A 6,979-nucleotide genomic window follows, 5' to 3' on the forward strand; every position below is an offset into this window, starting at 1 on the left:
ACATAAATAGCTAGCTTAGTTTTCCATTGATTTAGCTTCCCCTGCCCTACCTCCCAACATGGCACAGCTGGTTTGCCTTGCAGGGCCTCAGTTGAAGAACTCCATATACACACAGGCTGGTACAGCAGTACTTAGGTAACTAGAAGGATCTCATCCCCCTATGGTCTCATTCCAGACCTGTCTTCAGTGTGTGAGATGGTTTCACCCCTTTGAAAATACAGCTACTTCAGCACAAAACAACGTTAAATCTTTAGAATGATCGATAAATCATCTTTCCCCCCATTTTACATGCAGCTGAAAAGGAATGACAGGCTAGGGACAGAACACTGTGAACTTTGTACTGTTGGGAATTATCACTTGTTAAATGATCATTAGCTAATGGTCACGAAATTTACACATTCAGGAAATTATATAGAGAGTACTGCAAAAACACAGTAGAAGACTGAAGTTTTGCCCATTTCAGCTCAGGAAATCCCTTCACTCCCAAGCATCATAATATGTTGTCCTTTCGACTCCAGAGTTTACTGCCTTCCCGCTCAGATGCCATCTTTTTGTATGCCATTTCGAAGAGCTTCAATGATGCTTGCTGAAGGGAAGATGCTGCCTGCCTTATGTTTTCTCCTGTTTCACTGTCTTTTCGAGCGAGGCGCTCCCTCATTTTGGAAATCTCTTCTTTTAGCTTGTGGCACTCATCAGCAGGCAATTGGTCCTTGAATTCTTCCATCTTGGTTTCTGTGTCATGAATGATTCCTTCAGCCATATTAACTGCTTCAACTCGTTCCTTCTTTCGCCGGTCTTCCTCAACATACTTCTCTGCATTTTTAACCATATTTTCAATATCATCTTTGCTTAACCCACCGGAAGACTGGATCACACTCTGCTGCTCGCGTCCTGTACCCTTATCTTTGGCAGAAACATGTACAATCCCATTGGCATCAATGTCAAATGTAACTTCAATCGGAGGGACTCCACGAGGGGCTGGGGGAATCCCAATCAAAGTAAACTGTCGAAGAAATCTGTTGTCTCCAGCCATCTCTCTCTCACCCTGACACACTTTAATCTCCACTTGAGTCTGTCCATCAGCAGCTGTAGAAAACACCTGGCTCTTCTTGGTTGGAATAGTGGTGTTCCTGTTAATAAGCTTGGTGAAGACACCTCCCAGAGTCTCAATACCCAGAGACAGGGGAGTGACATCCAAGAGTAGCACATCTGTGACATCACCAGCCAGCACACCTCCCTGAATGGCAGCTCCAATGGCCACAGCCTCATCAGGACTGACAGCTTTACTTGGGGCTTGACCAAAGAGATCCTGCACAGTCTGCTGAACCTTGGGCATCCTAGTCATGCCACCAACCAGAATCACTTCTCCTATGTCACTTTTGCTGGCTTCTGCATCTTGCATGGCTTTTTGGCATGGAGCTATGGTCCTTCTGATTAGATCAGTAACAATCCCCTCAGACTGAACCCCGGTCAGCTTCATATTCAAATGCTTGGGCCCAGAAGCATCCATTGTAAGGTGTGGCAAATTGATGTCAGTCTGCACAGATGAAGAGAGTTCACACTTGGCCTTCTCAGCGGCTTCCCGAACCCTTTGAAGCGCCATGTTGTCTTTGGTCAAATCAACCCCTGTCTCTCTTTTGAACTCCTTCACAATGTGACGCAGCAAGGCCTGGTCGAAGTCTTCACCACCTAAAAACGTGTCTCCATTGGTGGATTTCACCTCAAATACTCCTTTCTGAATTTCCAGCATGGAAATATCAAAAGTTCCATCACCTAAATCATATACGACAATAATTTTGTCTTCTGATTTGTCTAGACCGTAAGCAAGAACAGCTGCTGTGGGTTCATTAATTACCCAAAGCACATTTAGTCCAGATATCTGGCCAGCATCCTTAGTGGCCTGTCTCTGAGAGTCACTGAAATACGCTGGGACGGTGATCACAGCATCTTTTGCTGTGTGCCCCAAGTAATTTTCTGCAGTCTCTTTCATCTTCATCAACACAAATGCTCCAATCTGACTCGGGGAATAGAGTTTTCCATGAGCTTCAACCCAGGCATCGCCTTTGGAGGCACGGACAATTTTAAAAGGAACATTTTTAATGTCTTTTTGAACTTCTGGGTCATCATATCGCCGGCCAATGAGACGCTTGGTAGCATAGAATGTGTTGTTTGGGTTGGTGACAGCCTGTCGCTTGGCCGGCACGCCAACAAGTCGCTCACCATCCGCTGTAAAGGCTACAACTGAAGGGGTGGTTCTGGCCCCTTCAGCATTCTCTAGCACCTTTGCTTTGTTAACCTTCCATAACTGCCACACAGGAGTTGGTGGTACCCAAATCAGTACCAACAGCTGCTCCCTTGATCGCTTCTGATGCATAGTCCCGCCTTGAAACAATTCTAAAAGTTTCATGACTAAAGCCATTCCAGCCATCCTGGTGGCGGGCGGCTGGGGGGCCCCGAGAGGCTGCGGCGCCGACAAGACGGTCTACTGCGGCTCGGCTGGCGCTTATCATGACTGGTAAATAGTGGAAATACGAGGCAGCAAACACGCGCTCGGACCACCGAGAATTGCGCGGCGCGGTGATGCTAGCGCTTCTGGAAACCTCCAACTACGTGAGGTGGGGGGCGGGGTTTGATCGCTGCGGCCTGGAAGCCCGCTCTTCCGCTGAGGCGCCGCCGCGCTGCCTGATAAGAAAATACCTGAACGCTGCTTCCGGAGTCAGGGCCTATGGCTAACACGCTTTGGGGCATGATGGTAGGGAAAAGCGTGTCCTCCCGTGCCAGCTGCGGCAGGTCTGGGCTCCGTGACAGACCAGGAGGCTAAAAGAGGTATATCAAGGATTTCTTTTTCTTTCTTTCCCCCGTCTGAGTTATGTGTGATATGGGATGTAAAAATACAAAAAGAAAAGCCAAAAAATGTCATGATGTTTCCTCTTTTCAACCTTTATGGTTAAAACAAAGGGTCACAGTGAGTTCAAAAATATTTATCTTGGGCTTCCCTGGTGGCGCAGTGGTTGAGAGTCCGCCTGCCGATGCAGGGGACACGGGTTCGTGCCCCGGTCCGGGAGAATCCCACGTGCCGCGGAGCGGCTGGGCCCGTGAGCCATGGCCGCTGAGCCTGTGCGTCCAGAGCCTGTGCTCCGCAATGGGAGAGGCCACAGCAGTGAGAGGCCCGCGTACCACAAAAAAAAAAAAAAAAAAAATCTTATAAATATTGCATAGAAAATCATAAGTTGAGATAAATGTCACAGAAGCCATTGAAACATATGACCACAGTCAATTTATGAGCAACTTAAAATATAGAAGCTCTCCAGGGTAGTAAGATTGCTGTGAAATTATAAAACATTAGCTTTCTTTTCAAATATGGCAAGCATCTAGGCAGGAATTCTGAACTCGGGGTCAGTAGATCCCTTGGAAATGATTGTGACACTTATCATGCATGTGCATCTTTCTGGGGTGAAGATCATAACCTTTTTTCCCTTTTCTTTTTTTCTTTTGTAACTTTAAGGGGTTGGTGACCTAAGGATAAGAAGATTCTTTGCTCTAAGAGGTGGTTGGACTACAGTGATTTTAAAGTGATTCCAATCCTGAGATTCTTTGAAATCAGCCTTGAATTAATCAAGGATATTTTCATGGCTGATACGTTGCCACTAACAAGCAGTGGGTTGGCTGTATAACATATTGGCTCTTATTGATTGTTTGCAAATAAGTTGCCCACCAATCATTATCGAGCCTTTGGACATTCTTTTATTTTTCTTAAATATACATTTATTTATTTATTTGGCTATGCTGGGTCTTAGTTGCGCCATGCATGTGGGATCTAGTTCCCTGACTGGGGATCAAACCCAAGCCCCCAGCAATGGGAGTGCGGAGTCTTAACAGCTGGACCACCAGGGAAGTCCCCAAGCCTTCGGCCATTCTTAATGTCCGCTAACAGGATGTAGCCTATTATATCAAATCTCCCTGTAATTGTCACTGTTTAAATAACTGTGTTTATTCCTCATTGGACAAGTATCTATTGAATAATATTATTTGAAAATTAATTGATTTAACATATTTGGTAGGTTTAAATATGTTTCATTGCCTTCCCTAAAGAGTAGATGACATTCTATGAAGGAATATTTCATAATACATGTCCACAATTTCTCACTCTCAATTCCCAAATCTAGAAAGCTCTGAAGATAGAGGTTTTTTTCCATAACTCACTTGCGAGTAAATGCGACCTGAATTGAACTCATTTGGCAGTAAGATCTGACCTGAACTGGCATGAGGCTTTTTGTAGTCATTATTTATCTACTCAGTATGAACAATCATACATTTCACTGCAGAGACGTTAATGTTTGATTATGGAATGCTGACCTGGGACCCTGCTTAAGATGTTCTGTACTATGCACCGTATTATGTTCCTAGAATCCCCCAGATCCTGAATTCTAAAACATATCTTCCCCCACAGGCTCTCAGGTAAGAGTTTGTGGACTTAGACCCTATATTTTTGCCTGAGAAGCTTTTGTAATGCTGTGTGTATGTGCCTGTGCGGTCACGTTTAAAAGAAGAACAAAGCACCTTTCTCATCTCTCCAAACCGGACTGTCACACAATAAATTACTTCTGACCTTTGAGAAATGAACTTTAAAAAGCACTCATTCACAATTACGCCAGCAGGCAGAGCACGGGCTCTGCCCTGCAAGGCGCTGCCTATCAGGGCGTGAACCAAACATGAAATGCTGCACACGGATCAGAGAGCCAACCATGAAGGCCCATGGCCTTCCCGTGGCACACGCCAGCCCCCATATGGTCCTTCTGCCCCCGTGCCCCCCATGACAAGGCCCCCTCCGTCCAACTACCAGCCCCCACCAAGCATGCAGAATCACATTCCTCAGGTATCCAGCCCTGCTCCCCTGTCCCGGCCAATGGAGAACCGCACCTCTCCTAGCAAGTCTCCATTCCTGCGCTCTGGGATGAAGATGCAGAAGCCAGGTCCCCCAGTACCTGACTCACACATAGCACCTGCCCCTGTGCAGCCCCCTATGATTCGGCGGGACATCACCTTCCCACCTGGCTCTGTTGAAGCCACACAGCCTGTGTTGAAGCAGAGGAGGTGGCTCACGACGAAAGACATCGGAACCCTGGAGGCGTGGCGGGTAATGATGTCCTTCAAGTCCGGGCTGCTGGCAGAGAGCACGTGGGCATTAGACACCAGTAACATCCTGCTGTATGATAACAACAGCATCATGACTTTCAACCTCAGTCAGCTCCCAGGGTTGCTGGAGCTCCTTGTGGAATATTTCCCACGTTGCCTGATTGAGATCTTTGGCATTTTAAAGGAGTATGAGGTGGGTGACCCAGGACAGAGAACACTACTGGACCCTGGGAGATTCAGCAAAACGTCTAGTCCAGCTCCTGTGCAGGGAGAGAAGGAGGAAGACCTTCTAGGTCCTAAACTAGAGGAGGAAGAAGAGGAGGAAGTAATTGAAAATGATGAGGAGATGGCCTTTGCGGACAAGGACAAAGCCGCCTCAGAGAATAGTGAGGAGAAGCTGATTAGTGAGTTTGACAGGCTTCCAGTAAAGCTTGTGCAAAAGAACGACCCATCTACGGTGGGCTGCTCAGATAAGCTTGGGCGCGTGCAGGAGTTTGACAGTGGCTTGCTGCACTGGCGGATTTGTGGGGGGGTCACCACTGAGCATATCCAGACCCGCTTTGAGAGCAAAACAGAGCTGCTGCCTTCCCGGCCTCATGTACCCTGCCCACCAGTCACTCGGAAGTATGTCACAGCAGTAGAGGGTACCCCAGGGACAACAGAGCAGGAGGGCCCCCCGACTGATGGCCCTCCAGAAAAACGGATCCCAGCCACTATGGATGACATGTTGTCCACCTGGTCTAGCACATTGACCGAGGAGGGAGCCAAGAGTGTAGAGGCCACCAAGGAAAGCAGCATGTTTCCATTTGGCATCAGCCCAGCACAGAGCCATCGGAACATCAAGATCCTAGAGGATGAACCCCACAGTAAAGATGACACCCTACTGTGTACCCTTCTGGGCTGGCAGGATTCCCTAGCCAAACGCTGCGTCTGTGTCTCCAATACCATCCGAAGTCTGTCATTTGTGCTAGACTTCGACTTTGAGATGTCCAAGCACCCGGGGCTGCTGCTCACCCTGGGCAAGCAGATCCTTCTGCACCACAAGCACCCGGAACGGAAGCAGGCGCCACTGACTTACGAGAAGGAGGGGAAGCAGGACCAAGGGGTGAGCTGCAACAAAGTGGAGTGGTGGTGGGACTGCTTGGAGATGCTTTGGGAAAACACCTTGGTCACGCTCGCCAACAGTTCGCGGCAGCTGGACCTCTCCCCATACCCCGAGGGCATTTGCCTGCCTGTCCTGGATGGACTCCTACACTGGGCAGTCTGCCCTTCAGCTGAAACCCAGGACCCCTTCTCCACCCTGGGCCCCAACGCCATCCTCCCCCCCCAGAGACTGGTCTTGGAAACCCTCAGCAAACTCGGCATCCAGGACAGCAATGCGGACCTGATCCTGGCCACACCCCCCTTCAGCCACCCGGAGAAGTTGTACAGCACCATGGTGCGCTTCCTCAGTGACCCAGAGAACCCTGTGTGCCAGGAGATGGCTGTGGTACTCCTAGCCAACCTGGCACAGGGTGACAGCCTGGTAGCCCGTGCCACTGCAGTGCAGAAAGGCAGCATCGGCGACCTCCTGGGCTTCCTGGAGGACAGCCTTGCTGCCAGACGGTTCCAGCAGAGCCAGGCCAGCCTGCTCCACACGCAGAACCCGCCCTTTGGGCCAGCTAGTGTGGACGTGATGTGGCAGGCTGCCTGTGCGCTGCTGGCCCTGGCCAAGGTGGACGAGAAACACTCGGAGTTCACGCTGTATGAGTCACGGTTGTTGGACATCTCGGTATCACCGTCGATGAACTCACTGGTTTCACAAGTCATTTGCGATGTTCTGTTTTTGATTGGTCAGTCATGA

The 6,979-nt window shown here is 49.0% G+C and overlaps 2 pseudogenes; one reads left to right on the forward strand and one right to left on the reverse strand.

Moving 5' to 3' along the window:
* Positions 1–325: 325 nt before the first annotated feature.
* On the reverse strand, positions 326–2,554 carry LOC137208747 (stress-70 protein, mitochondrial pseudogene; annotated as a pseudogene).
* Positions 2,555–4,702: 2,148 nt separating this feature from the next.
* Positions 4,703–6,979, forward strand: LOC137208398 (AT-rich interactive domain-containing protein 1A pseudogene; annotated as a pseudogene).

Source organism: Pseudorca crassidens, chromosome 16 (assembly GCF_039906515.1).
Source record: "Pseudorca crassidens isolate mPseCra1 chromosome 16, mPseCra1.hap1, whole genome shotgun sequence".
In the NCBI taxonomy this organism is placed as follows: domain Eukaryota; kingdom Metazoa; phylum Chordata; class Mammalia; order Artiodactyla; family Delphinidae; genus Pseudorca; species Pseudorca crassidens.